At 38.6% G+C, this 11,247-nt stretch overlaps 1 pseudogene; it reads left to right on the top strand.

The window, feature by feature from the left end:
* The first annotated feature begins 882 nt into the window (after positions 1 to 882).
* On the top strand, positions 883 to 9,487 carry LOC121175230 (shaggy-related protein kinase theta-like; annotated as a pseudogene).
* The last annotated feature ends 1,760 nt before the right edge of the window (positions 9,488 to 11,247 follow it).

The following is an 11,247-nucleotide window of genomic DNA, read 5'->3' as shown; positions in this document are numbered from 1 at the left end:
TCCGGCCAACTTCGATCGTGAACCAAGAAACCGCTACAGTCAATTGCCTCCTCTCTATGTCCGCAAAAACACCCTATTTGATTTTAGTCTTTGCCACCGTGAAGCAATTTCCGGCCACCATGCACTGTCGTTATCCGCTGCTTTGGCATTTTGCGTCATCTGGTTCTAGAATTTATACATGTGGTAGAACTCGCAACATAACATAACCCTCATCTTCTTCAAAACCCTTCTTCTCTTCTCTTGGTTTCATTTTGTGCTTCTTCCAATTTAGGATTAGGATTAGGGCTACCAATACTAATTCTATTCTATGGCTTGCTCAAGCGCTTAAATACACAGCCTCAGAACCCCTTCCTCCTGAACCCTATTTTTAGGTCAGAGGCTAAATATGAAGGCTGTCTTTATCAAGGTCAAGTCCATACCCAGGAGACTCCACCCTCTCAGAGTGGTTAATGAGAAAGTGGTCGATATCGATTTGAGAACCACCAACTCTGTTGTGGCCGCCAAGGAAGGCGGTAAGCCCATTATCATCACCAACGCTGAGGGCTAGAGAACCACTCCCTCCATCATGGCCTACACCAAGAATAGTGACAGGCTCGTTGGCCAGATCGCCAAGCGTTAGGCAGTCATTAACCTCGAGAACACTTTCTTCTTCATTAAGAGGTTCATTAGACGCAAGATGTTTGAGGTCGAAGAAGAGTCCAAGTAGGTCTCTTACAAAGTCATTAGAGACAACGACGACAACATCAAACTCAATCGCCCCGCCATTGGCAAACAGTTCGCAACTAAGGAAATTTCTACCTAGGTTTCTCTGTCGTCTCGTCAATATTTGTTATTAGTATTGATTATTGATAATACCTTACGACTAGTACTATATTGTATGTTATATAGGTTTTGAGGAAGCTTGTTGATGCTGCTTCCAAGTTTTTGAACGATAAGGTTACCAAGGTTGTTGTCACGGTGCCTACTTACTTCAATGACTCCCAAAGGATTGCCACCAAGGATGCCAGTCGGATTATTGGTCTAAAGGTTCTTCATATTATTAATGAACCAATCGCTGCATCCTTGGTTTTTGGTTTGAAAAGAAAAACAACAAAACTATCCTTGTTTTTGACCTTGGAGGCAGTACCTTTGATGTCACTGTTCAAGGTTGGCAATGGAGTCTTTGAGGTCCTCTCTACTTTTGGTGACACCCACTTGGGTGGTGATGACTTTGATAAGGAACCAAAATCACATGTATATTTTCTTATATATTTTTTTGAATATGGTTATGAATTTGGTTTAGCTCCCTTTGTTGATGTCATTTATTACAAATGTGAATAATTTCCCTTTTGTCTAGTTGATTGTGATTTTTATAGTTATTTTTTTAATTTTGTTTTTTTTTATTTTGATTTTGAGATATAACTTTATTTGATTTAAAAAGGTTTATAATCTGATTGCTTATGTTATGTTTCTCAAAATTTGCCATTCGTTGTTGTTATATTTATACACGTGTCTTGGGATTCACTTGATTTTCTAAGCTAATGAGGCCATAAGCTTTGTGTGAGTTTGATATGATTGTATTAGTTTTTTGTTGGTTTTTCGTTCATTACCATAATACTTCTAATTTAATTCAAACTATTTTTTCAGGGAGGGGATTGTACCACAAAAGACCAAAGTTTGATCAAGAAACCAAAGGAAAGGTGAATGAGGAAACATATCCTGATGAAAGATGCAGAAAAGATCAAGAGCAGTATCTAGATGCATCAACAAAAAAGTGTTAATTCCAATATTCCTTCAGTGGCTAGAATTGTGAAGTCAGGTTATGATCGGCTTCCAAAAGAATTAAATGAAATGAAGATTGGAGATGACAAAGGCAAAAACAACAATGAGAAGGTATATATGTTGTGATTCATTTTCTTATTTTCTTTTGATGTTTGTGTTAGTTGTCACTATTTAAAATCATTTATGTATATTATTATATATTCATTGCAAGGTAGCATACTTGTTATTTTTTGTAAAGCAGTAGCAACAAAAAATGTGGTGCAAGACAAGAGATATAAGAATAGGGAATTACAGGTTATGCGTATGCTTGACCTTACTAATGTTCTCAAACTAAAGCATTGTTTCTATTCAACGGTTGAGAAAGATGATTTGTACCTTAACCTACTTTTGGAGTATGTACCTAAAACCGTCTACAGAGTTTCAAAGCACTATATCAAAATGCACTAACATATGCCTATCATTAATGTGCAACTGTATACATACCATGTAATCTAGAAATTTTAAATTGATTGACTTTTTTTTTTGAATTTTTGGTTATGAGTTTCCTTGATCATGCTTATAGTATTCAATTATTTGCTTTGAGCTTATTACTTATGTGTTGTTATTGATTGATCTTGCCAACACTCTCATAGATATGTGAGGTTTAAATTATTTGCATCATGTGATCAAGGTCTGTCGTCAGGACATCAAACCCCAAAATCTATTAGTAACAATTTATTTTCTTTAAAATTCCTTGTTTGTGAACCATATTTTATTTATTTCTTGAAAACACGAGAAATGATTATTCCTAGTTTGATGCTTAATACCATTAATTGAATCAATTGATTAATATGAAATATGCATGCTAAACCTCATTTAAATCTTGCCTGGTGGCATATGCTTGTAAGTTATAAATCTACTATGTTATTGCTTGTAAGAATAACTAGACAATAAATTGTGTCACATTCTATTTATTTTGTTATTCTCTATGGAATGATTTATCAGATCTTGCTGTTTAATGTATGGTTTGAGTTATTGGTTATGCTCATTGTAGATTTTAATAATGATTTTTCTTATAATGATTTTTTGACACAGTATATTGCTTGGAACCCTTCTTTACAAGAAAAAAGTTTTTTGAATTGTTTTGATCTGACATGTGATTGCATGTCATAGGTTAATCCCCAAATTCATTAGTTAAAAGTATGTGATTTTGGGAGTGAAAAGATGTAGGTAAATTTGTTTTTGTTATTCCTTGTCACTTTGAAAGTTGTACAATAGTTTGTGTTTGAGCTTGTGATATTATTGTGCTTTAGGTGCCTGGCGAACCCAACATATTGTACATATGATCATGGTATTATATGTTAATTCATTGACAAGTGCACAAATTTGTCCAAGTAGTAAAGTAAAATGGAAGTCCGAGTGTCGAGTCCACAGGGACTTTGTTTGTACTTGAACTTGGGTCTATCCAATTTTCAAACAATTAATGAATTGATTTAAATATTTGTGATACAAAGCATTAAAAGTAAATTGACATAAAATTAAACTAATTATCTAGAACATGGAAGGCGAGAAAAACAAACACTTGAAGCGATGAAGTGACAATTGATGCATAATACATATATGTTAGGGCTTAGTCTACCGAAACTACTCTTGATGCAATGCTAATGATTTTTCTCTATTTAAACTAATTATCTAGTAAGTGGTCATGCGCTAAGTGCGTCTTCACGTGATATTAGGCTTTTCATATGACTTCTTTAGACTAAGCGAGTGCTACCCGCTAAGTGACTGGGTCACGCTGTGCGTGTATGGCGCACTAAGCGAGAGTCTCAAGATCTTCAACTTCTCTTCCAAGCCTTATTCTATGTTTCTGCTGAAAATACACCACAAAAAATGTATAAATTTACCAGTTTAAGCACCTACTAGACAAAAACTTAGATGGTGCCAAATTCCTAACGATTCACACAAAAAGAAACATTAAAAGAGGAAAAATTTGACCATTTTTTGTTGACTTAATTACAAAGTATACTTATGCACAACAATTATCAAACTCCCCCAAATTTAAAGCTTTGCTTGTCCTCAAGCAAAAGTAAACTAATTACACTAAGTTAGATCAATGACAATGTTCAAAATGTACCAACCACAATACATGGGATAACTACACACATTTCAAACAACTTTAATTGCCAACTATCTAGTTCACATTTATCATAATCTCATGATAGAAGCATGGAAGAATGCACTTGGAAATAAAATAGGTTAGCAAGTATGACAAGAATCAATAGCGATCAACCATGCTTCATTCCTCACAAGGATAGTGTTTTTCTCAAGTACACAAATGTCTCGGTTATGAGTGTTTCAATTACAACAACTGCAAGTAAAATTTCCAACTTTGCACATCATGTCATTCAATGCAATCATACATACATAATGTGGACCACTAAGGACTTTATTAGGTTTGTAATGCGGCTGGGTTAGCAAGGAATCCATGGTTTTTCTTTGATTCAAAGCTTAGGTTCTAGGAGAGCATTCATTCCCCATTTTCTTGACAAATCATAACTCATTTTCCAGAGCCCCAACCTTATTGGGTTACTACACTTAACAATAGAAATAATTCACTTTGCTCATATATATATATATATATATATATATATATATATATATATATATATATATATATATATATATATATATATATATATACTGGAGCAATTTACTACATACTGTAGTTCCTTAGTTGTGTGGTGTTATTAATGTCCTTGCAACAAAAAAATTACCCAAGACACTCCCCCAAATTTGGGACAAATTTGTCTTGATCTGTAAATGCTCTCCTATAACCTAAGATAGGGTATACACAACAACTATTTCATTCGGCTTAGGCTTCAATGACAAATTCATTCACATTAGGCTCAATAGGGTGCAAGGGATTCATTCATTGACTATTGACAAGGTAGCTATTTGGCTAAGTAGCTGAAACAAAATAAACAATAGGGCCTTGATCATCTCCACATCATGTATGCATTCAAACAGTCCAAGAATCATGCAAAATTGAGAAATTAAGATTCAATCATTCTTTCACAATTAAGGTTCACACAACTCACCTGGTAACATGAAGCATTCAGTTTATCCTTCCATGATTTCCTATCAGACATGCTAACCACTTCTCTCATGCGCATTTAATTCACACTCCACCACTCGCACTGACGCATGCTCACACGAGAATAAAATATTTCACAAAAATATTCATTAGTACGTAGTTCATCTCACTCACGTAGTCGATTCATCCAAACATGTCACAACCAATCCACAAGTACCTAAGTATCTATCATACATCAAACTAAATTAAAACTACTAAATAACTGAAATTAGACTGCTGAAATTAAATTGTCATAGTTGCAAGAGATAAAAATAAAAGAAAATAAAAATAAAAGAAATAAATGAAAGAAAATAAGATAAAAAAGATAAATGAAAGTCCTGCTCAAAAAATAAGCCTCAGTCCTGTATGGGCCAAGGATCCCAAGTTCCTTGAGCAGCGATGACATCCGCGACATAATCCTAATCCACCCCGGCATTTGCAGCATTAGCATCATCGGGAATAGCTACTCCAACTGGATAGAAAGCTGGTGAAGGCTCTAAATGATGAGGTACTAGTTGTGGTGGAGGCTTTACATCATTGGGAGGAGCTGCTTCGGTTGGGAAAAAGGGAGAGAAGGTTGGTCAACGGGAGAAGGAGAGACAGCTGGAGGAGGGACCTTTGGTGGAGTGTTCGGAGTGGCTCGAGCCCTGACTCGCTGTGGCCACAGGAAGACAATGGAAGGGTCTACCAGATTCTAGCAGTTCTTCCAGATGTAGGCCAGGTTGATCATGGGGCTCAGCAACTCAAAGGTCAGGGAGTCAAAAGTGACCTCCTTTGCGTCACAAAGAGTCGTGATCAGGGTAGGGAAACCCAACCACGATGAAATGGACTGGGCAATTTGTGTATTCTCAAAAGAGATGAGGCTGCCCAGATCCAAGTCCATCTTCATCACCTGCCCATATATCAGTTGAACGTGGTTGACGTTGAGGTCAGAGGTGTGGGAGGTAGGGGCGAGGTTGAAGTAGGAGAGGATACTCCACATCTGGGCGAGGGTGGTCAAATCCTTTCGTAGAATCTTCCACGGAGCCCCCTCAGCATTCAGAATGAATTGACCACCTGATGTGTACAACTTGGCCGCGATGGCTTTATGGTCTGGGTAGGTGTGGAGGTATTGGGAGTATATGGTCAGCTGCTCACCCTCTAGAATGATGACGAGGGTCTCAAAAAAGGAATTCAACGTCTGAGCATCGAATTTAATGACCTTTCCCTGTACCCGACACTACTTCGGAGAGCTTTCCTCCGGGTCATACATATTGGAGTAGAACTCCTTCACCAATGCCATGTTGATTTGTTTCTCTGCCAAGCGGGTGAGTCGTTGGTGCCACTACCTCCTCTGCAACTCCTCATAGAATTCATCATATAATATGGATGCAAGCTACATGTTTCGCTTCAGAAGGATGTTTTGGAGGTGTATGTTGTCCTAGTAGCGGAGCCATGCGACCTCTAAAATGAATTGGGAGGAGTCCCATGCAGGCTCCCCCCTTGAGGTCAACTAGGGCCAACATGATGCTTCTTCGAGGCCATCTGTAAAAAGGAATACAAAAATAGGACCAATAATAAAAAGAGGAAAAAAATTAATAAAAGTAAAATTAGATAAAGCAGAAGAAAATCAGAAATGAGGTTGGGCGCTAAGCCTCCATGTGGGCGCTTAGTGCCAATGCAAAAAATTAGGTTGGAGGCTTAGGACGAGGTGGCGTGCTAAGCCCAATTATAATGATAAGTCAGGCAGAGAAAGAATTGGGCTTAGTGCGAGAGTGCTTGCTAAGCCCATAACAATTAGAAGCATAAGATAAAGGCTGGGGCATAGCACGAAAGGCGTGCTAAGCCCAATGCAAGACAAAGAGGGTTTTGGGCTGAGCGTGAGGTGCACGCTAAGCCTAATTATGAGGCAAATAGGGAATTTGGCTTAGTGTGAGGTAGCACGCTAAGCTTAGGAAAAATAGGCATAAGCCTCAGGGGTGTGGGGCTTAGTGTGTGATGTGCTCTAAGCTTGTGCACCAGCACATCAGAAGGCACTGAGGCTTAGCGTGAGAATATAGGCTAAGCCCATGCATGAAAGATAGATAGATTGTGGGGCTTAGCACGAGATGATGCGCTAAGCCTATGAATGGAAGATGAAAAGACACCTTTGCGCTAAGCCCATGCATAAAAACGAAAAGACTCAGATGATACAAGATGACACTGGGGCTTAGCACGAGAGTGCGCGCTAAGCCTATGTATGAGGTACTAATAATTGCAAAATTTGAGTTAATTTGATAGTCAATTTTGGTTAAAATACTGCAATTTCTTTATTTTACTGTTTGTTTTAATGAAATACTAAAGAAATTAATATTTTGTGCAATTTTTTATTAGCAGAATAGAAGACTTTAAGGGCTTTAGAGCAAAATTGATAAAAAAACTATAAGAAAAAGCCTTGAAGAAAAGTTGAAAGGATTGAACAGCTCCCTTGGTGCATAGGCTAGGCTTAGCGCGCACCCTCGGTTAGCAGGCAAGCACAGGCTTAGCGCGAAGAAGGCCTATGAAGAAGTCCAAAGGCACACCTAGCAGGACACTCAGCGCTAAGTGCGTGACCATCTCGCTAAGCCCAGAAGAAACACGCTTAGTGCGAAGTCAACATGAAAAGTAAGCTACCATAGGCTTATAAAAGGAGGAGGAAGCAAAAAGGAAAGACACACCGAGTCTCAGAGCTCTTTATTGAAAATATCCAAAGCTTGACCCTATCTCATAGGGGAAACCCTCCTTCTCTAGGCATTCCTCCCTTATTTTCTTCTAGTCATCCAACCCATTCTTCCATCCATATTAGACTGTGAAGTGTAAAGTCTTTCATGGCTATGAGAGGCTAAACCCCCTTTGGTGGGAGCCTAGCTGCCAACACCCTTGTAATGTAACTACTTTTATTATCTATTAAATGCATTTTCTATTTCTATTGCCTCTTTTCTACTCTTTATCTTTATTGTATGGTCTGATCATACATGCATTAGTTTTAGGGGTTATACATTGGGAAATGGTAATTTCTAAAGAACTGGGAAAGGGCATCTAAACAATTCATTGCTAGGGATAGAGTGATTTTGTTTTGCCTTTGTATACATTTCCATGCTTCATATGATTTACTATTCAATCTTTGCAAAGGGATTTGGGAGAAAGAATAGATAAATGAGGCCCTTCGTTGTGAGGGATCAGGGATGAGTGTCTTAGTAGATGTGAGTGAAAATTGGAAAAGCATTAAATAGAGAAAAACATTAATATTGCATCAAGGGTAGTTAGGCATGCTAGGCCCCAACATATTTAAATTTTGAAGTTATTTATTGCATTTAAAGCCTATTTATTTTATTGCCTTAACCTTTTTAATTTTCAAATTCTTTGTTTCTTCTATCCATTGCAATTCCCTATCTCTTGCTTGCAAATTGGGTATACATCAACTCAAGTATGAACAAAGTCCATGTGAATTCGACACTTGGACTTCCATTTTAACTTTACTACTTGTGACAAATTGGTACACTTACCAACGAGTTAACAAGTTTTTGGCACTGTTGCTGGGGACTTTGTCCTTTGTACTTTATTGTTCATATATCCCAATCTGAAAGCAATCTTTCTTTATTCTTTTAATCTTTATTTATTTTTTGTTTTAATTCTTTTACCTTGATAACCTGCACAATATTGTTTCTCTTTCTTGTATGTGAGGTACATCTGTAGGGGATAACCTTGTTCCCTTGAACCTAGAGATTGAAGCAACTTGCAGAAGGAACAATGCTGTAAGAAGAAGAAGAGAGTAATGAGAGGTGCAGTTTATTCAAGGAGAGAGAGAGGATCCTCATCTGAATTATCCTCTCCCTCTCCTGTGACCAGTCAATATCCTTTCTCTAAAGAACGCATCATGGCAGAAGACCGTCCACAAAGGATGATGTTAGAGGACTACTCTAGCTCTGCTACACCTTGGTACTTCACCAACATAGCCAGACCGGACGTTCAAGCGACCAACATCACACATCCACATTCCCTCATCCAATCGATCCAGGGGAATCTATTCCATGGGCTACCGAGTGAAGATCCTTATGCACACCTTGCCATATACATCGAGATCTGTAACTAGGTAAAGATAGCGGAAGTTCCAGAAGATGTCATCCGCTTCAACCTATTCTCTTTCTCCTTGGCTGGTGAAGCAAAAGGATGGCTTCACTAATTTAAGGGGAATAGTCTACGGGCATGGGAAGAGGTGGTGGAGAATTTCCTGAAGAAGTACTTTCCAGAGTTCAAGACCGTTGAAGGAAAGGTGGAAATCTCATTCTTCCACCAACTCCCTGATTGAGTGAAGCACTTGATCGCTTCCATGGGTTACTTCAGAAAACTCCCACACATGGGTTCAGCAAGCCAGTCCAGCTCAACATCTTCATTGATGACTTGTGACCACATTCCAAGAAGCTCCTCAATGCCGCCGCCGGTGGGAAGATTAAACTGAATACTCTAGAAGAAGGCATGGATCTGATAAAGAATATTAGTGACCACACCATCCTCTGTGATCGAGCCTACACACTCACAAAGAAAAGTCTTCTTGAGCTCACTTCTCAAGATGCTATGTTGGCTCAAAACATCAAGTTGGAAGAAACGCTGGCGTAGTTCATGCAAGTCACCTTGTCACACCATAAGAGCACTAAGTCAACAATTAAGAATTTAGAGGTGCAGATGGACCAACTAGCAAAGCAAATGGCTGAAAGACCCACTGGAACCTTTGTGGCCAACACTAAGAAGAATCCTAAGGAGGAATGTAAGGAAATTGTCACTCGAAGCCAGAAGAAAAAGGATGCTGAAGTTGGCAGAGTATTACAGGATAAGAGCATAAAGGAAGGAGATGATACAAAGAGGGAAGAAGAGGATGATGGGAAAGAGAAGGATGCCGAGGTGTTAATCCCTAAGACCAAGAGTCAGTTTGCTTGGGAGGCTAGAAAAGAGATAACACCAGCCTTACTAAAGGAAGCCCTGTACCTTCTGGTGCCATCAAAGAAGGATAAAGAGCGCTACTTCAAGCGGTTCCTCGACATATTCCAGAAGTTAGAGATTCTTATCCCTTTTGGAGAGGCCCTACAACAGATGCCACTGTACATAAAGTTCTTAAAAGACCTCCTCACAAAAAAGGGAAAGTATATCAGCAACGAAACTGTCGCAACGTGCCCTTCGCGGGCGAGCGAGGGCGAGGCTCATGGGTGCGCTTTCCAAAGGAGGAAAGATGCGCGGAGTCGCCACCAACGTTTATTTGTGGGAAACGTCGGGAAAACCGAAGGAAACCGGTCAAAATGAAAATTCTAAGTTCGGGAGTTGTATTTACGTTTGAGGAAGGTATTAGCACCTCTCACGTTTGTCTCAAAGGACAACAACCTATTTTTTAGAATTGTGGAAATTGTATTACCTTAACTTTTATTTCTTTTTATTTTTTGAGGTCGACAAAAGCGGGGCTTTTGCTCCTACGTACCCTCCTTTGGAGAGAAAATCAGACCTACGTAGTTCTTTCTTATGCGTGAATCAAGTGATTCTTTTTACTTGAAAGGTGATCATTTTAAGGCGTTGGACCTTAAAAATGATCCATTTTTACTTGTTAAGAAAATGAAATGATAAACTTTCAAAACCCTATTTTTGTGGACGAGCTTGACTAGGCGAATTGATTTTAGCCTTAGCTTCACTTTAGTTATTAGTCAATTCAATTAAGAATGAGAAATCCCAAAGAGAAAACGTCCGATTGATTTTTCGCTTTACTTTACTAAAAGGTATTTTTTATTATTATTATATTATTATTTTACCTCTTTTTTTATTTCCAACGTGGTTACGGCATGACCGAACGGTCGGAATTCATCTTAACCGAAATTAACGGATGATACAATTCAAATGATCGGTGGAAATTTATTTTATTTTTAGATTAAGCGAGAAATGACTTAAATAAATGGCTTAAGCACATCAAAAGGGGGTATAAAAAGCAAATGAAAACGAGAATAAAAATACATGAAACAAAATGTGGACCACCACGGGTACATAGAATGAATTGAAAAGCTCGGTTTGAGGTACTTACCCGTTGAAGACTGAAGAAAACGAAGAACGAACGATGAATCTTGAAGAACGGTCGAGAATCTTCGCGTAATTACTCACAGAAACGTTATGGACACGTTACGGAAGCGCCTCGGCTTGGATTTTCTTCAGGGAAATAATTTTCCTTAGCAATTTCGAGAGAGAGAGAAGTGCCAAGAAGGCTGAACCCTTTCTTCTTCACTCCTCCCCCTATTTATAGCAAAATAGGGGAGGAGCTTGCCACCCAGCTCGCCCAGGCAAGCAAGGTTGCTTCCTCCAGAAGCAACAGCCTTCTGGAGGAAGGATCTAGAAGGCCCAAGTGG

This window comes from Glycine max, chromosome 8, assembly GCF_000004515.6.
Source record: "Glycine max cultivar Williams 82 chromosome 8, Glycine_max_v4.0, whole genome shotgun sequence".
NCBI classification, from domain to species: domain Eukaryota; kingdom Viridiplantae; phylum Streptophyta; class Magnoliopsida; order Fabales; family Fabaceae; genus Glycine; species Glycine max.
This window is presented reverse-complemented; position numbering and strand designations above follow the sequence as displayed.